This window comes from Bubalus kerabau, chromosome 1, assembly GCF_029407905.1.
Source record: "Bubalus kerabau isolate K-KA32 ecotype Philippines breed swamp buffalo chromosome 1, PCC_UOA_SB_1v2, whole genome shotgun sequence".
Taxonomy (NCBI): Eukaryota; Metazoa; Chordata; class Mammalia; order Artiodactyla; family Bovidae; genus Bubalus; species Bubalus kerabau.
The window spans coordinates 262,993,854-263,020,479 of NC_073624.1; the positions used below are offsets into that span (position 1 = coordinate 262,993,854).

Consider the following 26,626-nt stretch of genomic DNA (forward strand, 5'->3'; position numbering starts at 1 on the left):
ATTCCTGGGTCAGGAAGATCCGCTGGAGAAGGAAATGACAATCCATTCCAGTATCCTTGCCTGGAGAATCCCATGAACAGAAGAGCCTGGCGGGCTACAGTCCATGGGGTCACAAGAGTCGGACACGACTTAGCGACTAAACCACCACCACCAATATTTGTATGAAACGAAGAGGGGAGAGGAACAGAAAGGGAAAGAAGAAAGAGAGGACAGAGATTACTAACATTCAAATATCAGTTATCCAAATAAGAGCTTACCTACGCATACCCTTATATTTCCTTTAGACACAGAGGCTTGCTTGGGTTTCAATTATAAAACTGACATCACCAAGCCATGTGTTTTTTCACACGGGAATACAACTTTTAGCCCAGAGGAACTGGAAGTTATGAAGTTAAGGTTGTATGTCCACTTAGGCTTAAAGATTAGGGTAAGTTTTGTAAATTAACACCTCCGATTACTTTTCTACAACTCTGGGAGAATTGCTGAGACTGGTCTTTCACATCAGTCTCATTGTAATGCTATTTATCCAAAATATGAAATGGGAAAAAGAATGGGAGAATTGTTTAAGGAGGAAGAACAGAGGTGATTCAAGAGTTTGATTTTCACTCTGAGACTTCATTAGTTTGACTGAAGTGTTTGTTATGAGTATCCTGAATGTCCAATGGATACGCATAAACTTTAAATTCAAATTCACCCATAGGTGAATATAAATGAGACTTGGATATTTATCCTACTATTTATTCTCATCTTTTGTAAAATATGGTAGGCCTAACAATTATCTCAATAACAAGATATTGGATCTTATACTATTTCTGTGTGAAGCACTTTAAAGCACAAAGCATACAAGTAAAATACATTGATATGCACACAAGTTATATGGTTCCTTTACTATCCAAAAGGGGCCAAAGAGATCTAAATGAACGTATCATAGCAGGTTTTTTTTTAATGCAGTTTTATGACTTTTAGATCATAACAGTTTTATCAGTTTAAATTTTTATCTTTTGTGCAAATGATGTGTTAATATTGGACACAAAGCACAAGAAAACTACAGCTTTAGAATAGTATTTCATAAAAGTTCCAGGTATAAATAAGGAAACTTTGCATTCATTATTAATAAAAAAAACTGTAGTAACAACAAAAATATTGATGGGATACTTGAGAAAAGTACCAAGGCATGCACTAGGATATATAATAGAAGAAAGGATATTTTACACTCTCCTTTGCACCTGTTTTCTGTATAAAAACAGGCAGCTTATTAGTTCTTCAATGTAGTACAGAGTCAACTGGTAGTCCTTAAAGTCTATACACAGAAAAACTTTGAAGAAAAATACCCTTTTTGGTAAGTCTCCAAATTAAAGAAAAAAGTGAAAAGCCTTAATTCTAACGTATTCTTATGTTAAAATTTATACTTTTGTACCATCATATACATATCCAGGATCAAATTTCTAATCAAGCTACAATATCCAAACACTGTAAAATAATTTTGTTCTTTTCACATCAATGCATTTTCATTTTCACTAGAACTAATTACCTTTAAATAAATGATTCAGAGATGTCAAAAGCGACTCTCAGGGAATGTTTCAAGAGGTCCCAGTTTCCTGAATTATAGCCTAGAACATCTGCTTAGCAATCTGGCAAGTAGTATGAAGCCAAACAGAGCATCTCATATATAGTAGTGGTATCTGACCTCAAGAATATGACAGCTGGCTATTCGCCTATAACCTTTATTCTGTAAAAAACCTAAAATTCTGTGTGCAAGAGAGTAGTAAAAACAAGAGTGCCAACACCAGAAGCATGGAGTGTAAAAGGAAAACAAGTCGCTTTAGGAAAGTAGAATTATTGGCTTCTTCATGCCAAAGGAATTAGAAAACATTGTTAAAAGAACTTTACTTACAAAAAAATTTTTAAAGCAACATAACTTGATTTTTCTTATAACACAGAAAAAAATGTAAAAAAGTTAAACTTGTTCTAAAATTGGAGAAAATAAAATTAAACTTAAATTGGACCCTCCCAGAAATGAAGTGCTTAAGATACAAACTGTCAGAAGCATTCCAGGATAGAATCAGTTAGAAAAGAAATGAGTTTATCAACTGTGGAAGTACAAATGAATGAAGGCAAAAGGAGAAGAAGGCAGGAGAGGATGAGATGGTTAGACAGTATCACCAACTCAATGGACATGAACTTGAGCAAACTCTGGGAGATAGTAGAGGACAGGGAAGCCTGGTGTGCTGCAGTTCATGAGGTTGCAAAGAGTCAGACACGACTTACCAACTGAACAACAAGTATAAATGAATTCACTTCAAATAAGCCACCTGACATAGATGTTTAAACCAGCCATAAACATACCAGTGGGAGGGTGTCCATAAGTGGACTGGTAAGTACAGCAAGTTAACATCACACTGTTGTAGACACTAGCAGTTTCAATCTGATCTTCACTAACAGCAGAGTTGTGACATTAACTTGACCACAGAGAAAATCAAACTTAGTTCATCTAATCTAGATGAACAGATCTGGGGATTTTTAACTAGTCTCAGATTCAACATCTAGAAATATAGTAATCTTTCATGAGACCCAATCCTTTAAGATCATGGCTGACAACCAGTTACTAATAAGGTATCTGTAATTTACAAAATCGTTTAATGGAAAGGGACTTGCAATTTCTTACTATTTACTATATTATCATGAAATTTTAGATTATTTCAAAAGTGATAGTAAATATGCTTGACAGTATGTAGGTCATGACAAAGCATTTTTATGAGAGCTGGTATTGGATGATTACAATAAGGATAATGGAAAAAACCATCAAGATACAGAATTGGGGGTTATATTTGAGTCAACAGAGGAAGCCTTAAACAAGTCCCACTTACCCAGCAGTCAGACTGTGAAATCCTCAATCATGCAATACTCTTGAACCTAGAAAAGTATATCTAACCATGTTCACACTAATCTTCAAATTTTATATGGTAACAGATATGCCAGTAGGTAAAAACTACTTTTACTGTAATCAGACCTCAAACAATTCAAGAATGACTTCCATGTGAAGAGAATGCAAAGAAATTTCAATAGGAAATTAGGAACTAGGAAGAAGGCTTTTAGAAAGAAGAAAAAGCAAGACAAGAAGTGATGTACTAACTGTACAGGCTAAGTTCAAGGCATGGAAAGTATTTCAACTGAAGTTCACAATATACCAGAAAGAGAAAAATCCCAATTCCGTAATAACTTAAGAGTGGGCTTAGGCTATATCTCAACATAAGATATCCCTCAAATATACTAACTGCCTAGTTTCCAGATGCATCTTCCAATTCAGCTAATATTTTGTTTCTAGTGAAATTTCAATTGAAATATTACATATACATAGAAAAGCGCACAAACTTTAAGTATACAGCTCAATAAGTTTTCACAAAGTGAACACATGGAACTAACAAATTTTTTTAAAATGGGCACTTCTAGCACCCCAGAAGCCCTTGTCATGAATCACCCTTTGAGCATAAATACTACATTGATTTCTAACACCATGTACTAGTTTTTCTTGTTTTTGAACTTTATATAAATGGAATCACATAATTTATACTCTTTCTGGCTCCTTTAACATAACAGTAAGTTGGAGAGGTTCATCTACTAATACCTTGTTGCATATAGTTGTAAATTTAATCTTATTACAATCTAATAGTCTATTGTGTAAAGATAGCAGATCCAAATTTATAGTTAGAAATAAGAACTAGATTTCTAGCATACTTAAATAATAATTAGACAAAAATCAAAATTACCATTCTACGACAGATGAGCACTGAGACAGTTTCGGTTTTAAGTCACATAAATAGTGCTGCACTGAACATACTCATGTATGTGGCATGCTGGAGCTAACACATACTGGTTCATGGGAAACCACTGCTAACTTTTCAGGAATTCTGTGAATCAGCTGTTACACAAAGCCACCACTAAAAATTAAATTACATAATCTTACAAATACATGCCAACAAAGGTCCATCCAGTCAAAGCTATGGCTTTTCCAGTAGTCATGTATGGATGTGAGAGCTGGACTATAAAGAAAGCTGGGCGCCGAAGAACTGACGCTCCTGAACTGTGGTGTTGGAGAAGACTCCTGAGAGTCCCTTCGACTGCAAGGAGATCCAACAGTCCTGAATATCCATTGGAAGAACTGATGTTGAAGCTGAAACTCCACTACTTTGGACACCTTATACGAAGAACTGATTCATTTGAAAAGACGCTAATGCTGGGAAAGATTGAAGAAGGGAGAAGGGGATGACAGAGGAAGAGATGGTTGGATGGCATCACTGACTCAAGGGACATGAGTTTGACTAAACTCCGGGAGTTGGTGATGGACAGGGAGGCCTGGCTTGCTGCAGTCCATGGGGTCACAAAGAGACGGACATGACTGAGCAAATGAACTGACTGAACTGAACAAATACATACAACATAAATGTAATAAACACTCATCACTTCCTAGTTATTTTACTATATTTTACTATTATCTATGCTCTTAGTTATTAGTGTCTATTGTATTTGTATGGTGGAAATAACACATAATGATGAAATATTGTCTATTTCTTTCCAACTCTATGTTCAATAACAATAGACTGGCAGCTTGAAATTATCCACGGCTTTTATATGAGTACTTATACCATAGAAATTGGCAAACACTACAAATCAGGGCTTCATTTATTGTTTTGTTGATAGTCTAGGCTTAAGAACATGAAGTTAAAATCTTAATTATACAGATTAAATGTAACAGTTTGTCTTGTCTATAGCTGTGACACTGTGAATCACATATAATATTAAGTACACATTCTTTAAGTCTGACACTCCCTTTAAGCACTCATTTCACACACTAGTAAAGTAATGCTCAAAATTCTCCAAGCCAGGCTTCAGCAGTATGTGAACCGTGAACTTCCAGATGTTCAAGCTGGTTTTAGAAAAGGCAGAAGAAACAGAGATCAAATTGCCAACATCCGCTAGATCATGGAAAAAGCAAGAGAGTTCCAGAAAAACATCTATTTCTGCTTTATTGACTATGCCAAAGCCTTTAACTGTGTGGATCACAATAAACTGTGGAAAGTTCTAAAAGAGATGGGAATACCAGATCACCTGACCTGCCTCTTGAGAAACCTGTATGCAGGTCAGGAAGCAACAGTTAGAACTGGACATGGAACAACAGACTGGTTCCAAATAGGAAAAGGAGTACGTCAAGGCTGTATATTGTCACCTGCTTATTTAACTTATATGCAGAGTACATCATGAGAAACGCTGGGCTGGAGGAAGCACAAGCTGGAATCAAGATTGCCGGGAGAAATATCAGTACCTCAGATATGCAGATGACACCACCCTTATGGCAGAAAGTGAAGAACTAAAAAAGCCTCTTGATGAAAGTGAAAGTGGAGAGTGAAAAAGTTGGCTTAAAGCTCAACATTCAGAAAACTAAGATCATGGCATCTGGTCCCATCACTTCATGGGAAATAGATGGGGAAACAGTGTCAGACTTTGTTTTTTTGGGCTCCAAAGTCACTCCAGATGGTGACTGCAGCCATGAAATTAAAAGATGCTTACTCCTTGGGAGGAAAGTTATGAGCAACCTAGATAACATATTAAAAAGCAGAGATATTACTTTGCCAACAAAGGTCCATCTAGTCAAGGCTATGGTTTTTCCAGTGGTCATGTATGGATGCGAGAGTTGGACTATGAAGAAAGCTAAGCACTGAAGAATTGATGCTTTTGAACTGTGGTGTTGGATAAGACTCTTGAGAGTCCCTTGGATTGCAAGGAGATCCAACCAGTCCATCCTAAAGGAGACCAGTCCTTGGTGTTCATTGGAAGGACTGATTATGCGGCTGAAACTCCAATACTTCGGCCACCTCATGTGAAGAGTTGGCTCACTGGAAAAGACCCTGATGCTGAGAGGGATTGGGGGCAGGAGGAGAAGGGGACGACAGAGGATGAGATGGCTGGATGGCATCACCGACTCGATGCACATGAGTTTGGGTGAACTCTGGGAGTTGGTGATAGACAGGGAGGCCTGGCATGCTGTGATTCATGGGGTCGCAAAGAGTCAGACACGACTGAGCGACTGAATTGAACTGAACTGTTCAAATCACATCACAATTGACCATGTTGTAACCACAGGATGGCTATGGATGCAAGATTTTGGCAAAAATCAACAAAAGCATCCTATGAGAGTCAACTGGAAAGAATATTGTGGCATATACACCTCAAAAACAGCATATCCGAAATAAGATTTTCAACTCCCTGAGTGTTAAATACCACTCCTCTTGAGTATTCATCAACTCATTTAATGATAACTACCATCTCCCCTATTAGACAAATCAGAAATCCAGGTATCATACTTGAGCCTTTTATTTCTTTCACTTCCCACTGACAATCAATCATCATCGTAGCTCTTGTATCTCTCCAGTTCTATTCGTTCCTCCCGGCTCCTCAGTTTAATCTACCATTTTTGCTCACGTGTGTTATGTTGATAATATCTTACTGGTCACTGAAGCCACTGTTCAGGTTTGTGCCAGATTTAACCATCTAAAACACAATTTGACATGTCATTTCCCTGTTTAGTCACTATTCAATGCTGCTCTATAAGCCTTAAACACAAATTCACAAATACCTTAAAAGGACACACCTGGTCCTGATGATGTCTACAGCCTCAGTCTCACACTCGCCCTCTCACATCACAATCTGTGTTCAAGCTATATTCACCTAACCCCTCTGTCTGGAAAACCTCTCTCCACCTCCAAGTGCCTACTCATACCTGAGGATTCTATGGAAAGATTACTTCTTCTGGAAGTATTTCCATAGAGATGGCATTAAGAGATCCCTTCAACATGCTCACAACACGCTATGCATATGGTTTTGGTGCATACCACGCTGCACCAAATTCACTTGTAGCCCTCATTAAACCACGAAGTCTTGAGGACAGGCACTATGTTTTAATTAATACTGTACCTTGCCGGGAGCCGGCATATTGCATATTGAGTGCATATTGAATATTGAGTGCAGCACTTTCCACAGCATCATTTTTCAGGATCTGGAATAGCTCAACTGGAATTCTATCACTGCCGGGAGCCAGCGTGAGGAACTCCGCCCATGACAAAGGTCATGAGGAAGGAGGCTCGGCATACGCAAAGGCGGGATCGAGCCTCAGGAGTCCCCCTGGAAATTCTCGAGCATCTACCCCCCAAACCAGAGTCTGCCTACTTTCTGCTTTGTGCTTTCACCTACACCTCTGACTTTACAGGGGGCTGTCTCCCACTACCTCTCTCTGAAAAAAGAGTTAGCTTACAGCTCCAGTTAATAATTTTTGGATGTGACAGTGTTTCAACCTACAAACTCCTTTGGAAATCCTCTAGCCTGCCTGAATGGGTTTTTCCGGCCACATGTGATTGTTCAGAGCCTCCCAACTGTGAGAGGCAGGAGATGTTCTAAACTGCCTAAACACAGATTCCTTTGAGTAGTTAAAAGATTGATTAGAAATTGTATTGGAGAAGGGTTTTTCACTTGTTGGGCCAATGTTTGCTGCTAAGTCTCCATACTCCTTACCTACTGTGTCCTTGGCAGTGTATTGATTGATATAATGGGTGTATAGAAATGTAAAATGCAGCTTTGTCCAATGCTTTTTGGAAGGCTGGTGCCTGACTTTGGAATAATCACCTTTAGAGAAAAATAAGTTTCTTAAAATGTTAATAGGCCTCCGGGCCAGAAGATGATGTCAATCACCTGAACTTTTGCATATGATAAGTTTGAAAGCCTGGCTTAGATTAGAACCAGGAACTGCTGTCCTTGCATGACTCCACCCCTTCCCCCATTATCCTCTATGCATACCTTAAGGTATAAAAACTACTTTGGAAAATAAAGTGCGGGCCTTGTTCACTGAAACTTGGTCTCCCCATGTCACTCTCTCTCCCAAATTCCAGCTGAGTCTCCATCTGGAGCGCGGAACCCACCATGCTTGCTAATTATGCCTGGGCTTCTAAGATCCGACCGGGGAAGCCTCAGTGTCTCCTCTCCTTCGGGAGAACAGAAGGACGCCTGCGGCCTACGTAAGTGGTGCAAACTTCTTGTCTTGAAGTTTTATTGGTCTCCCGCGTAAACCAAGCTACTCAGCCTCTTTTCTCCACTGAATTTTCCTACTGAGCTATCCTCATTCTATTACTCTTTGTATCCTTAATTAACGTGTAATTAAGCAGTTGTTTCCTGACCCTCGCCTATGCCGTCTCTCCTTCGAATACCCTGGATCAGCTGGGGCTGGACCCCGGCAGTACCTCCCTAAACTTCAATAGTGCTTGGTGCTCAATAAATCCTTGATGCACCTATAGATGAACTGGAGGACTGCTGGATGAATAGGATGGATTTTACAAAGGAAGAGGTTAGAAAAAAAATTTTGCCATTAATGACTCTGGGTTTAAAAAAGTCATTTTCAGAAGGCTTATGTTTCATATCCTCCAGTTACCCCTGAAGGTTGACATTAGAAGCCTACCTACAGCTCCAAAGCAGTGCTAAAAACAACTTAATCCCATGTCCTTTGGGTCCACAGAATAGTTAATAATTTTGACCTAGAAAAATCACTGTCAATACAACTAGATGCTCAAAAAAGACAGTCCTACTCTTAGAGGCATAAGATATAAAGTGGCAGGATTTGTAGAGGAAAAGGGAAAAAACAAACCAAAAATAAGATAAAATGCTAAATAACTACCATCTCCACCTTTATCACTATTAACATTTATACATAGATCATGTTCCTATTTAAGAAGAAAACTGAAGTCATAAAGGTGGTACCTGCCAATAAGCCATCATATCTATCTCTTTTGCTAAGGAAAATTCTTTTTTCCCTTCATCCATAAAAAGGTTAAAGATCCACTTCAGGCACAAACGTAAGTGCGTTTTGTATATTCTGTCATTTAATCTTAAGGATAATTCTATGAGTTTGGTATCATTATGATGATCATTCTATGGACAAGACTACATTGTTCAAAACACTTGACCAAGTCACACAGCTATTAGGTCACAAAGCTAAAATTGGCACCAAGAATGTTTAACTCCAAAAAATGTTTAGTTAACCCTGTGTTCTTATCCACTTAACTGCATAAAATGGTAAAGATATATGGACCCTGCCCTCAGTGAGGTCACAATTTAGAGGGAAACAAAAGCACACATATAAAGTTTGACAAACAGCATTGCTATTATAATACTAGCTGTTATAGGCTGAAGTCTGGTGCCTGTATTCTAAATAAAGAAATAGGATACTATCTAAAGCTAGAGTATTTAGGAGGCTTAATTTATTGATATCATTCCTTATACAAGTAACAAATTGAGTTGCAGAAGCTCAAGATGAGACAATGATATGACTTGGAAATGCTTACTTAAGAAAATTAAAAAAAAATTTTTTTTGACCTTGTTATACAGCTTGTGGGATTACTAGTTCCCTGATCAGGGATTGAACCTGTGCCCTTGGCAATGAAGGCACAGAATTATAACCACTGGACCACCAGAAAATTCCCTAAAATAATTAATGGTAAAACTATTTGTCATAAAACAATTCAAATTTATCTAAAATGGAAAAAGACCTCATTTAAGAAGCAGTATTACAGCTAGTGAAAAAGTTCTCAGGAAAAAAAGAAAAATGAAATTAAGACTGTACATTTATTTGTTATATATGTGTGTATATACAATTTCTTTTCAAAAGTATCTTAATCTTTCTCTCCTATAAAATCATTTCTATACACAGTTCAAAACACTTGACCAAGTCACACAACTGTCAAGTCTCAAAGTTACATAAAATTGTTTCTGTAATGTGTTGAAACAAAATGCTTAAGCAAAATTAGTCACCCGAAGACTAAAATGTCTAATAGGTAAATTCTAATAGCTAAAACTCTTCTCTGGCTAAATGAACAAACTCTTTTAATTTAGTCTTCATAAAACTTAAACACTACAATTGTTTTTCACTTTTAAGGTTCAGTTCAGTTCAGTTGCTCAGTCGTGTCCGACTCCGTGACCCCATGAACGGCAGCACGCCAGGCCTCCCTGTCCATCACCAACTCCGGGAGTTCACTCAAACCCATGTCCATTGAGTCGGTGATGCCATCCAGCCATCTCATCCTCTGTCGTCCCCTTCTCCTCCCGCCCTCAATCTTTCCCAGCATCAGGGTCTTTTCAAACGAGTCAGCTCTTCACATCCATCAGGTGGCCTTTTAATATTAAATTTTAGAATTTTACTACACCAAAATTACTGGATCAATATTTTTAATTACTTATATAGTACTGACTATTTCAAAATTTCCTTTTTAAAACTGGCTCATGGCTTTAAACTTGTTAATGTATTTGCTGTAAGTACTTCCTACACCACTCAGTTTCTTCCTCTAAAGTGAACAGTGCAAATTGCCATGAATAGGCGATAATGAAAAAGCAACACCAATTATTACTTTTTTTTTTTTAATTTTATTTTATTTTTAAACTTAACATAACTGTATTAGATTTGCCAAATATCAAAATGAATCCGCCACAGGTATACATGTGTTCCCCATCCTGAACCCTCCTCCCTCCTCCCTCCCCATACCATCCCTCTGGATCGTCCCAGTGCACCAGCCCCAAGCATCCAGTATCGTGCATCGAACCTGGACTGGCAACTCATTTCATACATGATATTTTACATGTTTCAATGCCATTCTCCCAAATCTTCCCACCCTCTCCCTCTCCCACAGAGTCCATAAGACTGTTCTATACATCAGTGTCTCTTTTGCTGTCTCGTACACAGGGTTATTGTTACCATCTTCCTAAATTCCATATATATGCGTTAGTATACTGTATTGGTGTTTTTCTTTCTGGCTTACTTCACTCTGTATAATAGGCTCCAGTTTCATCCACCTCATTAGAACTGATTCAAATGTATTCTTTTTAATGGCTGAATAATACTCCATTGTGTATATGTACCACAGCTTTCTTATCCATTCATCTGCTGATGGACATCTAGGTTGCTTCCATGTCCTGGCTATTATAAACAGTGCTGCGTGTAAGTTACCCTCCACCCCTGAGATTCCTTGGAGGGGAAGAGCATGTCTGCATTTCCCCAGGCAGTGCCACAGGCACAAAGTGAGAGGAACTAAACAAATGCATCCTGAGGGAAAGAAAACGCCTGAAGCAGCAAATGACCCACTACATACCTCGCTATGCAGGCTTTGATGTTATCATTTGTTAATTTCCAGGAAAAAAAATTACCAGTAGTTTTAAGTTTGTTCTGATAGACACATTTAACTTCTGTAAGTTTTTGATCACAAACAACATACACCATTCAAACCATCACAATACTTAGTAAATGTGCAAGAAAAAGCTCAATGAAAAGACATTTTCTTAGTATCAGAAAATGCAAACGAAGAAGTACATTAAAGAAAAGTACTTAAGAAAGCTTAAAAGTATTGTTGGCATTTGTTTCTATAGATAAATGTTCTTTTAAATATTTGAAGACCAGTTCATTGTAAATAAAGATAATTTTATTCGAATATGCAGTTCATGGTATGAATAAGCAAGTACTCATTTCCCAACAAAATTGACAAGCCTTTCAAATAATGGGGTTTTTTTTGTTTTTGTTTTTGTTTTTTTGTTTTCAAAAAATCAACACTACTGGGTTAGCAATTTGGAATTTCAGTATACAAAGATATGTATATGGATGAAGGCATGTGTGTGTGTATATATGATGCAATCATGAGTATGTCCAAAACCTACCTATTTTTAATAATAAAGATATTGATCATTATTAAATATGTTATCATTTAACAATCTATGTTCAAGCTGTACCATAACAAAAAATATAAATGCATACATATACAGCTTTATATCAAACTGATTCTTTTATTTCTAACTAGATTTCCATTCCCTATGTAATAATAAAGATAACTTAATGGTGTGGTGCTGTGCTAAGTCGCTTCAGTCCTGTCTGACTCTGTGTGACCCTATGGACTGTAGCCTGCCAGGCTCCTCTGTCCATGGGATTCTCCAGGCAAGAATACTGGAGTGGATTGCCATTCCTTTCTCCAGGGGATTTTCTAGACCCGGGGATCGAACCAACATCTCTTATGCCTAACCTGCATTGGCAGGTGGGTTCTTTACTATTGCCAGTGGAATTGTTTTAAATAGGCTTAAAGATAAAAACTGAAAAGAACTCTTTTAAAACCTCCAGTCACACTATTAAATATGGGAAAACTGAAAATAATAACAAAAGCAATGGTCTTCATTATCTAAAAGAAAAGAAAGTTGAACTGCTTACTTAACAGTATTTCCCCTAACTTTTTAAATTAGTTTCTTTTGGATATACACTTGTATAACTTATCATTATTACTGCTTTACTGCACAAATAAGAGGTCAAAGGAGAGCTTCAAACAAATATTAGTTCTCTCCAGTGATTAAGAGACTATTTCATTCTGTAGTTCTGATTTATAAAATTATAAATTGTGAAATAACTTATTTTCATTCCGAGTTTAATAGCATTGTATGTTCATTATAACTTAAACTCTAGGTAACAAAAAATAATAGTTTGCTATGCTTTATCATTTCTGTATGGCATTTCTAACCTACACTGGCTTAAATCTTATAAAAATCAAATGTACATGACTCTGAAATGGTATCAGTTTTTTTTTTGTTTTGTTTATCAGCGGTGCCCTGCAACTTGCAGGATCTCAGTTCCCCAACCAGGGACTGAACCCAGGCAATGGCAGTAAAAGCCCAGAATCCTAACCATTAGGCCACCAAGGAATTTCCATATATCAGTTATGCTTTTTTAAAATTGTAGCATGTATACCTAATACAATATGATTGGTGTTTTCAAGTTTTATTACTACTACTTGACTCCTTCTTCCGAAGCCTTCTTCCACAGCCTTCACACTTCATAAGGTATAGTCATCTTTGTATATCCATTTCATAAACAAGGTATGATCTCCTTTTCAATACGGATTATAAACACAAATCCTAAGATTGTGGACATCTGATTCCATACTTGGAGTACGGAATTACTGATTATATTTATATTTAAATTGATAAAAAGTTTATTTTAAAATATAGAAGTACATAATTCTAAATATATAACATATGCTACGATACTCCATCTAATTCTTATAACTGCAGCTTTTAGGTATGATTTATGCACAAGAAACCAAAAGACTACATGCTCTATATTAAAAAAAAGTTAAAATACTAGTCTGTTATTATACTATTCAGAATTACTACAGAACTTCAGTCTTAATTTAGCAAATTATATTACAAATAAAAAGTAGGTAGTGGGATGTGTCTTTTTCATATTAAATCTTTAAGTCATAATTTGGCATTAGTTAGAATTTCTACATCGAAATAGGCAATTTATCTAGGCATTAATATTTTAAAATATGCCTTTTATTCATATCATGTAAACAGCTGAAAAAAATCACCAACAAATAACATTACACATGAAATGCTACTGAACTAGTCCCCTTGAAACTATCATTTATCCTAATATTCACTAAACATTATTTTCTTTAAAATAGTTCAGTTTTTATGTAAATATAGTAAATTTAATTTAAAGCTTGGTGACTTAACAGTGCACAGCATACTTTAACAAATTACCTTTCATAATTTCCAGCCTTGATTATTTCAAGTTTAGACTATTTCCAACTACTAAAGGGTGACACTGTCCATTTTAGTTCTTCGCAAATTAAAATAACTTAGGGGATAAACTGGTAAATACTAGAAGTACTGTTTTTAAAAAATGATGCTCAAGATAAACAAAAGTATAAAAGGCTAAAAACCAAAAGAAACCAAAAGTGAAGTGAAAAATGCAAAACTAACTTATTTAATCTTTTCTTGTAAACTAGGGTACCAAGAATTGTCAACTAATTAGTCCATTTTATTGATGATGTTTTTCTCTAGGGAAGTTATTTTAAAAGTTTAACCCTGGAGCAAGCCATGGCTTCTTCAATCTTTGAAAGTGTCCAGGGCATTGATTATAACTGCAGGAGGTGTTACCTTCTACCCAGAGAATCTCACCCTGCACAATCTTATACACTCTCTCACTCCCAAAACAGCTTTGATTCAGCAATTCAAACTGCTTCAGCTGATATTAAAGGAAGAACCACAGAAAAGGGATCAGCAGTTAAAACGAAATAAAAAGGGAAAAAATACTGATCATGGATACAGTAGCACAAAGCTCAGGAGTAAAGCAGATTTGAAAAAGACATCAGAGTGACTCAAAGGGAAACAACATGACAGAAATTAAACAAGATTTTTATGTTTGCTTTCTATACATTTAAACTCATTTCAGCCGCCATTGAAATTCTTATCATACACACACCCCAAGGCTTTCAGTGTACTTTCAAAAGCCACACCCTCTCTTTCTAAGTCTCCAGAGTCACTTCTTAGGTAGCCAAAAAAAAGGAAAAAAAAAAACAAAAAAAAACAGAAGAATTCAAATATGCATGTAACCGAGAAACTGGCTATTTTATAATCAAATTATAATTTATAAACAAATTTTTTACATGCAAAATGGTATTAATTGTTTTAAAATCTAGTATTTTTTTCTCTTGCACTTAGCAAAAAAAGGCCTAGGTCTACTTTAAAAGTTATTTGAAGTCAGGAAGGCACACAGGTTAAAGGAATAGAAATAAGACATGAGAGGCCTTACAATATCTTTCTTGGGATGATGTCAGAATATTAAGGTGCTCTATGCTGTCAGAGCTAGTTTTCCACTTGACTATAGGAGAAGCTTAAGTATACGCTTAATTAGTTAATTAGCTCAATACTGGAGAACAATCTAGATGCAAAGAGCTATCATCACAGAACGGCTCATTCACATCTATCTCAGAAACAGTGACCAAAATTCCAGAAGGTAATTGGATTTTCAAAACTGAACGTCGTTTTTCTTCCCCCCAATTCACTCATGACAGGGCCAGAAGGTAATGATATATCTGCCATGATACAACGAGCAGACCTGTCTTCTGTCAAGAGTTGAAATCATGAAGGAATAAGCTGTCATTAACAACCTCTCTCCAAACACTCGAGCTGTCATTTCATTGTTTTCTTTTGCTGGCATGGGGGCTGCTGTGGCCTCATATACCTTGTCAGTTCAGCTAAGCTTTTAACCTTTTCTGGAATTCTTGACTTGAGCAATCTTTTATGAAGACTATAATGTTAAGAGCTTATGTTTTCTCTGATTCATTTACAGCTTCTCTCAAAGTTTACTTTTAAAATCTGAAATCAGTGTTCCTGGTTTCAACCTATAGTTTAGTAGCCCGTATTTCAAAGAGAAAAAACAGCATTTATTTTTAAAAGGTTTGAAATGCAAATTCTAGTGGTCTAAATTCAGACAGTATCTGAGGGGAAAAATCAATAATTATTTAAAGTGTAATGTAGTTTTATAATCAAACCTTTAAACTCTTTTAGAAATGGTTAAATGAATAGCTACAATATTAGTATAGTATACTTCATGAACATTTCATTAAAATTTTTTAATCAAAAATAGTATTTTAAAAAATTATAAAAGTAATACCTGCTCAAGGTTAAAAAAATAATAATTCAACAGGAAAATTGAAAATGGAAAGGTAAAAGAAGAAACCTGATAGTTTCTTGTATAGACTTTTGGGGTGTTCCTGATGTGTGTGTATAATTGAGCACACACACCAGGAACATCAGAGTACATGCAAGTATGTAAGCAGGTATATAAATATGCATATGTAAGTGCACTTAACAAATCACCTCATTCTTAGGTTTTCAGCTGATAACTCTGACATTTCATGTGAATGAACACACACACACACACACACACACATATATATATATATACATTCTCATGGACACATATAACTCAATCTTCTGAAAAACTATATAGTCTTCCATGATATGAATATAATGTCATTTAATAAACAGTCTGCAACTGGTGAGTATTTAGGTAGGTACAAGTTTTGGTATCATTACAGACTACTGTGATGAGCGTCCTTGTACATACACTTTGTATCCTGCTCTAGTGTAAATTCCTACTAATGGAATTTGGCATCAAACATTAATATATGTATTTAATTTGGAGAGATATAATCAAATTGCCATCTTAAAAACTGCTTTAGTTTACATTCCCACCAATATCTAAACTTGGTATTATCGTACAATTTATTGCCAATTTATCTGCCAATCTTATATGCTGAAAATTGGCACCTTGTTTTAATAAGCATTTCTTTAATTCCAGATACTCTAGATGACTATATTTTTAAAAAAGCACAAAAGACTTTAAGTCATTTCAACAAAAATAGAGCTAAAAGATCCAAGCAATTATCACATTTTTGAGGTCTCTGATGTCTTAAACATACATCCCCTGCCAAACTATATTCTACTCATGAGGGGCTAGATGGCATTGCTGTTTAGTCACTAAGTCCAGACTCTTTTATGACCCCATGGACTGTAGCCTGCCAGGCTCCTCTGTCCATGGGATTTCCCAGGCAGCATACTGGAGTAGGTTGCCATTTCCTTATCCCACATGGCATTGCTACAGTGAAAAATAAAAGCTATGCCCTATATTGATACAGGACTTCTAACTACCATCTAGTAACCATCAGTGCCCACTAGAATCCTCTTAAAATTTCCACGGCACCAACTCTGTCAATACTTACGTTAAAACACCAAGATCTTTCAGTACTTAGTTGGAAGACTAGAAAATAAAGGCAGTAATTAGGAGGAGTTACCAAAAATGTATTACTCAAATTACTGGGAAAAATCATATCCTATTTTAGATAACCACCTATAATGACTCCATGTACATTTGTGGGGAAAAAAAAATCCTAAAACTATAATCAATCAGCTTAAAAAACATGTCTGTCAAAATGGGAGTTGGGGGAGGAAACCCAAAATGGAGTTAGAAATGAGAAATCAAAAAGTTGACGGCCAGAATAGAAAACCTAAACTATTGCTTCGAAGGATTAGAAAACTAAAAAACTCTAAATTAGCTTTCAGAGCATGCAATTGATATCAGAGTCAAGCAACAGTTTCTGTGGTCTTTTATTTAATCATCTTATGATCACAGTGATTTCTAAAAAAAAAAAAAAAAATCCTAAAATAATCTACTGTGATGGATACTGCTACCAAGGATGTCATTTCCTGAGGTTTACAAAGCATTTTGTTATATAGAAAATTATTTTAATGTTATTTGTTTAAAAAACATGGGAGTTGTATAGTGACCACCAATCACTGAAACAACCACATAAAAATGCAATTAAATGCTACACTGAATTCTTTTTTATCTCTACTCCTTCCACAAATCACACTAAAATATTCCTTTTAAGAAATGTGGGTGGTTTACTTTTCAATGCATACTGTTACATATTATTTGATTCCTGAACCATGTTAATATATTGCCATTTAAAAATTAAATAAAAATATATTTAAAATAGGGATGGTGTTAATCCATTAGGACATAACTAATGGTAAGGGAGAGAAGATACAAATGTCAATAAATTCTTGGAAGGCTGTAAGCTGACAGAATTTGTTTTGTATTCAGTGGAAATTCCAACTTAGTGCCCCTGGAGATAAGTAATAACTAGAAGTGAGCCAACTCACCCACTGAATTTCAGGGAAACTCAGAATTTGGAATACTACTTGTCTTGGAAAAGAGAGGTTGGCCTTCGATCCAAAAGGTGCAATTATTCCATCGACCCAAAGTCAAACAAAGAAAACAAAGCCTAAAAATCAAAACCCAGGTGAAATTCTCATATTGTGCAGCCCACCCTGTAAGAGATGAGAGATCTTTCCTTTAGAGAAATATATTCAGGGAAGGAGTAGAAGAGTACAGATCAAGGGACGTGAAGAGGGAGACAGGGCTCAAATCAGGCATAAGGCAGAACTCTGCAAAATGAAGAAGAGAGCTCCATAACCAAATTTGATAGAAGAACTTTAAAAATTCTACAGGGCTAAAAGTTAACTAGATACTAGAAGTAAAAATAGATGGAAAAGCAGAGAGAAAGTATAGTCAATTAGATAAGACAATTAGAGACTCAGTTCAGAACTCCAAAAGCAAACAATAATTCCAGAAAGAGAAGATTAAAATTATGAAACAACACACAAAAAAACATTGTTCTCAGAATGGAGGATCATGCGAGCATAGCACAGATTGAAAGGAATCACCATGTCCCCAATACAATGAAGCATAGTAATAATAAAAATAATCACACCAAGGTATAGAAACCTTCTTAAAAGCAGTATGATTCAATTTTTTAACACCAGAGAGAAGGAAGAGAAAATTCCATGGAGGGAAACAAAAGGATTCAAGATCAGAATGATACTGGACCTATCGATTAAAACGATGCAAGTTAAATGGCAATGAAATGAAACCTTCAAATTTCAGAATAAAAATAATTTTCAAATTGCATTTCTATACCTAGATGAATTACTAAAATGATCAAGTAAAATAAAGGCATTTTTCACAAATATAAGGTTTCAAAAATTGATCTTGTACTCACTCTTTGATTCCAACAAAATGAGGGCATATATCCAAAAAGCTAGAGTCATTATCCAGGAAAACAGATCAAACATCAGAGAGAATCTAAGTGGAGTCCCAGGATGAGAGACACGTAGGCAGGCTTCGAAAGTAAGTAGTCAAGATTAAAACCAAGTTCAAGAGTTCCAAAAGAAAGCTCTCCAAATGAACGTGAAATCGTAAGACTGTCTGATAACTTTGACCGTGGAAAAATTACAGAGAGGCCAATCAGACAACTATTACAAAGAAAATACAAAAAATAATTAGGAAATTATTAATTCTATGAAAGTAAACTTGTAGCAGAAATGAAGAGCAACCATAGTATCTACCTGGCTCAGCCATAAGCAATATTAAAGTAGCAGTAATATTGTAAAGTTTGATTGCTGAACCAATCCAGGAACTGTGGGAATGGGAAAGAGATTCTTATTGGCCATAACAGAAAGTGATTGATAAGTGAAGAGACAGCATTATAATTTAAAAATATGGATACAGAGAATATAAGTAAAAGCAAAAAGTATTTAGAGTTATTACATCTAGGGAACAGAACTAACAGGTGATGAAGGATTCAGTTCAGTTCAGTCACTCAGTTGTGTCCGACTCTTTGCAACCCCGTGAATCGCAGCACACCAGGCCTCCCTGTCCATCACCAACTCCCGGAGCTCACTCAAACTCATGCCCATCTAGTCGGCTATGCCATCCACATCTCATCCTCTGTCGTCCCCTTTTCCTCCTGCCCCCAATCCCTCCCAGCATCAGGGTCTTTTCCAATGAGTCAACTCTACACATGAGGTGGCCAAAGTATTGGAGTTTCAGCTTTAGCATCAGTCCTTCCAATGAACACCCAAGACTGATCTCCTTTAGAATGGACTGGTTGGATCTCCTTGCAGTCCAAGGGACTCTCAAGAGTCTTCTCCAACACCACAGTTCAAAAGCATCAATTCTTTGGCACTTCTTCATAGTCCAACTCTCGCATCCATACATGACCACTGGAAAAACCATAGCCTTGACTAGATGGACCTTTGTTGGCAAAGTAATGTCTCTGCTTTTCAATATGCTATCTAGGTTGGTCATAACTTTCCTTCCAAGGAGTAAGTGTCTTTTAATTTCATGGCTGCAGTCACCATCTGTAGTGATTTTGGAGCCCAAAAAATAAAGTCTGACACTGTTTCCACTGTTTCCCCATCTATTTCCCATGAAGTAATGGGACCAGATGCCATGATCTTAGTTTTCTGAATGTTGAGCTTTAAGCCAACTTTTTCACTCTCTTCTTTCACTTTCATCAAGAGGGTCTTTAGTTCCTCTTCACTTTCTGCAATAAGGGTGGTGTCACCTGCATATCTGAGGTTACTGATATTTCTCCCAGCAATCTGGATTCCAGCTTGTGCTTCTTCCAGCCCAGCGTTTCTCATGATGTACTCTGTATATAAGTTAAATAAGCAGGTGACAATATACGGCCTTGATGTACTCCTTTTCCTATTTGGAACCAGTCTGTTGTTCCATGTCCAATTCTAACTGTTGCTTCCTGACCTGCATATAGGTTTCTCAAGAGGCAGGTCAGGTGGTCTGGTATTCCCATCTCTTTCAGAATTTTCCACAGTTTATTGTGATCCACACAGTCAAAGGCTTTGGCATAGTCAATAAAGCAGAAATAGATGTTTTTCTGGAACTGTCTTGCTTTTTCGATGATCCAGCAGATGTTGGCAATTTGGTCTCTGGTTCCTCTGCCTTTCCTAAAACCAGCTTTAACATCTGGAAGTTCACGGTTCACATACTGCTGAAGCCTGGCTTGGAGAATTTTGACCATTACTTTACTAGCATGTGAGATGAGTGCAATTGTGCAGTAGTTTGAGCATTCTTTGGCATTGCCTTTCTTTGGGATTGGATGAAAACTGTCCTTTTCCAGTCCAGGATAATCTTTATTTTGATATATACCATTTTTTTACTTGATTTTTCAGATTATATGCTTGTATCCTCTGATGTTTTAGTAAGTTTTAGGTGTAGATTTATCTGTCTTGCTCAAGATATGACATGCTCCTTCTACTAGGACTTGTGTCTTTATTCTCATAAACACTCTACACTAGTATATAGATTTTTTTCTCCCATTCTTTTCTGCTGCTTTTCTGAAATGTATATTAGAGGATTACTAGATCTTATTCTCCTCTCCATGGGGCTTCCCCTGTGGCTCAGCTGTAAAGAATCCGCCTACAGTGCAGGAGCTGCAGAAGACATGAGTTCAATCCCTACACATGAAAGATCTCCTGGAGGAGGAAATGGCAACCCACTCTAATATTTCTGCCTGGAGAATCCCACGTACAGAGGAGCCTGGCAGGTTACAGTCCACAGGATCACAAAGAGCTGGACATGAATGAAGCAATTTAACACGAACATTCTATTCTCCATGACATTTTATCTATCATAATGTTTTTCTCAGGTTTTCTCTGCTTTATCCTACATACTATGTTCCTCAATTGTAGCTTTTATTAATTCTTCTTTCAACTGTGTGTTACAGCTGCTTGATTTGACTTTTCTTTGTGATAATCAGTTCCTCAAATGATTTTTAGTTTCTGACTACAAATTCTTCTTTATTAGGGAGTCACCCTGGATTGTAAAGTTTGCTATTGGAACTTTACCAGGTACTCCAGAAGTTTCATCAGTCCAGAATCCATTTTTACATGAATATACATTGCTTAAATTCCCAAACTAATTAAGTTGTCTAAATTCAAACTGCAAATCCAAATATACCTTTGGGTTAGGATCTTTGGCTTCTATTTCTCAAGAGAGAGGCTGTTTATGCATTCTCCCTAGCACTTTAGCAAACTAATTTTTGTACCTTAAAAACTAAGAAAGCAGATGCTTCCAGGGCACTAGAATATACATTGGTCTTAGTTTTAGATGCTTCGTCTCAGGCTCAGAGCTGTGTTGTTAGGCCCTTTGGGGGCCAGGTTTTATATCTCATCATATCTCCCCTTTGTGCTGCCACACCCTACAGGGACTTACCACTGTGGCTTTAAGTTCTCTCCTGGAGTCAGACATTTAAAGATTCCTTTTCTATCCTTTGAACATAACTAGGTATTTAATGCGCTTCTGTGATGGCTCAGCTGGTAAAGAACCCACCTGCAATGCAGGAGACCTGGGTTTGATCCCCGGGTTGGGAAGATCCCCTAGAGAAGGGACCAGCTACCCAGTCCAGTATTCTGGCCTGGAGAATTCCATGGACTGCACAGTCCATGGGGTCGCAAAGAGTTGAACACGACTGAGTAACTTTCACTTTTAGGTATTTAATATTTTTGTTGTTGCAATGGTTTATTCCATTACTTTTGAGAGTGAGGAAGAAGAGCCTGTTAATTAGCTCAGTCCACCATGTCATAGAACCCAAACTGCATAAATTACATTGATAAAAATAGCATTAGTCTTTAAAACTTAGATATAACAATATGAAAGTTATATTCAAAGTAATTAATTATGAAAATAGCAGATTCTTCTGAATAATCCAAATATGAGAAATTTTTAAAAGTTGGTTTAGTGGAGTTATTAGATTTCTTGTGAAATTATTACAATTCTAAATTTTAAGTCATGTTGGATATGAATCACTTGTCATTTCAAAGTACGTTTTTATCATTTAAACTTTTACTTCACTGATTCTATTATAAAATATTTTTTAGAACTTCTCATGCTCTGTCATACTGAATGTAATTCTCATCAAGTTCTACCTTATCTATTTACACCTAGAGCCTGAAAAGTATACATAAATCCTCAACCATTCCAAACAGTATTACCTGTCCCAGCTGTTCTAGTGTGGTGCCCAATCAACAGCAGAACAGATATTCTCAGATATATAAATCCTCAGGCCCCAACCAGACCTTCTGAATTAAAACCTGGGATCCGAACAGGGCAATCTGGTCCAAGAAGCCTTCCAGGAGTTTCTGGTGCATGGTAAAAATTTGACCTATAGGGGCTTCCAGACCATTCCCCATAAAACTTTTTGACAGTATATACATTCCAATCAGTCAAAGCATGGACAGGGACAGATCAGTGAGATGCCTAAGGTGCAAAATTTAAGGAGGCACTCACTCTCAGGGGACCTACAAGGAGTGCGCATCCTGAGAGTGAATGACTCCTTAAATTTTGCACTTGAATCCAACTCCTGCAATTAGTAATGAAACGACTTAAGTGTCCTATTTTCTTTGCCCTTTTTATAGAGATCAACTAAAATGCCTAAAAATATGCAAATAAGAAAAGTTCAAAGAAGAAGTATGAGTAAATACCTAACTGCACAATTAGACACTGAATAATTCAGTTCAGTTCAGTCGCTCAGTCGTGTCTGACTCTTTGAGACCCCATGCACGCCAGGCCTCTCTGTCCATCACCAACCCCCAGAGTTTACTCAAACTCATGTCCATTGAGTCGGTGATACCATCCACATCTCATCCTCTGTCATCCCCTTCTCTTCCTGCCTTCAATCTTTCCCAGCATCAGGGTCTTTTCAAATGAGCCAGTTCTTCACATCAGGTGGCCAAAGCATTAGTTTCAACTTCAACATCAGTCCTTCCAATGAATATTCAGGACTGATTTCCTTTAGGATAGACTGGTTGGACCTCCCTGCAGTACAAGGAACTCTCTAGAGTCTTCCCCAACAGCACAGTTTAAAAGCATCAATTCTTTGGCGCTCAGCTTTCTTTATAGTCCAACTCTCACATCCATACATGACTACTGGAAAAACAATAGCTTTGACTAGACTCTGTAATATGCTGTTTAGATTGGTCATAACTTTTCTTCCAAGAGGCAAGTGTCTTTTAATTTCATGTCTGCGGTCACCATCTACAGTGATTTTTGGAGCCCAGAAAATAAAGTCTCTTACTGTTTCCCCATCTATTTGCCATGAAGTGATGGGACCAGATGCCATGATCTTAGTTTTATGAATGCTGTGTTTTAAGCCAACTTTTTCACTCTCCTCTTTCACTTTCATCAGGAGGCTCTTTAGTTCTTCTTCACTTTCTGCCATATGGGTACTGTCATCTGCATATCTGAGGTTATTGATATTTCTCTCAGCAATCTTGATTCCATCTTGTGCTTCATCCGGTCCAGCATTTCTCATGATGTACTCTGTATGTAAGTTAAATAAGCAGGGTGACAATATACAACCTTGACATACTCCTTTACCAATTTGCAACTAGTCTGTTGTTTCATGTCCAGTTCTACCTGTTGCTTCTTGACCTACAGACAGATTTCTCAGGAGGCATGTCAGGTGGTCTGGTATTCCCATCTCTTTAAGAATTATCCACAGTTTGTTGTAATCCATACAGTACGTGACCATATGATACACACTTTTATACTCCAAATAATATATTGCAATACTGTGGATTGAAGATTGTTAAACACTGAAAATATTAGCTATGGCAACCTGAGAAGCACTATGGGAATTTATCAAATATGTACTATTCCTCCAACGTGAAATCTTAATATATTTTTAATAAATAAGTTCTTAAATATCTAAACTACAAGGATTGGAATATCTGTAGTTTTCAAGCTGTGACTCATGGTGCCCAAGGGTAAGGGAAGAAATCTCAGTAGCTATTGTGGAAGTGGTGCCAGTCTTCACTTCTGCTTCTACCAAAGTGACAAACATAAGTTTTGTTTTGTTTTTTACAAAACAATTCACTTAGAGGCAGGGCTCTACTATTGAGAAAAAGTTTTAACCTTACCATTATATGACTCCTATTTTGGGACCTTTAATATTATACTAAAAATCTGCAAGGAATATAGCATAAATATATTAACACTGAATAGAGATAATATTGTCTGGCCTGCAAAATATCAGAATTTACTTCAGTTGTGATATGAAAATTGACAGACCATGGAAAATAGAATAGTGGCTCCCTGCCTTTCATAACGGAGAAGGCAGTGGCACCCCACTCCAGTACTCATGCCTGGAAAATCCCATGGGCGGAGGAGCCTGGTTGGCTGCAGTCCATGGGGTCGCGAAGAGTCAGACACGACTGAGCGACTTCACTTTCACTTTTCACTTTCATGCATTGGAGAAGGAAATGGCAACCCACTCCAGTGTTCTTGCCTGGAGAATCCCAGGGACGGGGGAGCCTGGTGGGCTGCGTCTATGGGGTCACACAGAGTCGGACACGACTGAAGCGACTTAGCAGCAGCAGCAGCAGCCTTTCATAAACTACAGAAACATTTCTTTAAATAATTTTAGAAAAAAAGAGACCAAAAAATAAAAACAAGTGGGGCAGGGGCTAATCTGATTTAAAAGAATGAGACAGCTTCTTTCTCCTAATTAGTCTTCCTCTTCCTGCTTCCTAGAGCTCCATTGTTTCCCCTACCTGTCTGTACACCCTCCAACCACATACAAACACGGAGCAGCCCATGAAGAATTACCAGAGAAATACCATGAAAAGGCAAAGCTGACGTAATACAAATCACTATATCTAAATTAAAAAAAGATAACCATTTTTAAATGTTCATCATGTAGAAAGTTACCAGAATGACGTTCATAAAATTGAGAATAAAGTATATAACCTGAAATTTTCAAAGTATGCAACATAAACACTAAATACGAAAGAACTCAGAAATCAACTGATTTTTTTCAAGGAATCATGGGTTGCTCTGATTGAGGAAAGCAGAAAAAAGTCAAGACAATGAAATGCCATAACCCCTCCAATGTATATTTCTACTTACAAGAACGAACTGACTGACTGTTCTAATGAAACTTCCTCCCTCTTGCTTGGGATCTCAACAGATAGTTTGTTCAAAGGTATTTGAGATGGTTTCCCCTATACTCTTTCACTTCAAAAAACCTTATACCAGAACATTTTAGGATGGGAAAGGCTTAGTTAACTACTAGCACAGACAATATAACTTACATAAAATATTTTACCAAGCACCCATATGTACAAATATCTGATTTTCTTCACTGAATTATATTTTCAAGTATTCACTGAATTGTGATCACATTTCACATAACGTGTTCTTAAAATACATTGACAGGGTCTGTTCTAAACATAAACTAATATGCCAGAGAGTAAGTTTATTTCACTATTCATAACCTGAAATATAAAAGTTTAATAACAAATTAAGTGAATTACTTCAAAATAAACTAAATTTATTTTAGTTACTTAAGTTCTAATTAAAAAACACACCACTGAAATTTGCAACCAATCAAAAGTGATATTTTTGTGTTCTTTGCATATCTATGAAGACTAAAACAAAATATACAATTCACCTATGAAATTCTACTTATAGAATTTTAAGTGTCTCAAAATCTATTAACAAAATATTCTTTAGGAGCTGAGCTGGGCTCTAATCTTATTATTTCAGAGTTAACAAAGTAAGAAACATATTATTTTTCACCTTTGCATTCATTAGTGTATGAAATAATTCCTTACCTCTTTTAATTACAAAAATAAAATAATGTAGCTCTTATAAAGCATACACGGACACATATATTCCTAAATAACTTTACGTTCCTATATTAAAGTTTTATAAGTAAAGATGCCACTTTATTTTTTTTCTGAAGAAAATTTCTACTCATATGTGAAAGAAAACCAACTTTGCAAAGTTTAACTATTCATTGGAGAACTTAAGAATGAGACAGTAAAACAAATCACCAAACATTAGGATGTAACAAAGCTAGGTCAGAAAAAGCAATTTCACTACCACAGAAAAGAAAATCTTGAACACAATTTTAGAATACCAACTTCTAAAAAGTTTGAATTCAAGTAAGAATAAAATAATTCAGTAAATACTACAATTTACCATCTTGTGTTTATCTTATTCTTAAGCACTGTATTTGTGGGTTCTAAAGAGTTTTTATTTATTTACTTTTAATGACAGAAAAATGCTGAGTTATTCCAACTCTTTTTTTTAAAAGAATAAAATATTAATTTAATGTAGCAGGTTTCCTTTAGTTTTTAACTTCACTAAATCAGATAGGCGAAGATTTATCAAAGCAGTCTTTTTTTTAATAAGTATTTTCAGTAATATTGATATTTAAAAGTGATATTTCATGTAATAAGAAACAAAAAATTAGAACTGAAAATACTCATTTCAAAGATAGTATCTAAATCGTTGTAGACTGAAAATGTCTTTATTTTTTGCTGTAACTGCAAAATAATGCAG

The 26,626-nt window shown here is 36.3% G+C and overlaps 1 protein-coding gene and 1 long non-coding RNA gene across 13 annotated transcripts in view; one reads left to right on the top strand and one right to left on the bottom strand.

Annotated features, from left to right (window-relative positions):
- Nucleotides 1-26,626, bottom strand: part of ARB2A (ARB2 cotranscriptional regulator A) — a 418,957-nt gene that overhangs the window by 273,365 nt on the left and 118,966 nt on the right. The gene's annotated exons all lie outside the window — the stretch shown is intronic.
- LOC129639702 (uncharacterized) lies at nucleotides 7,946-10,131 on the top strand. Its single transcript, XR_008708558.1, has 2 exons — nucleotides 7,946-8,063; nucleotides 9,974-10,131. It is a non-coding gene; the product is annotated as an uncharacterized LOC129639702 (long non-coding RNA).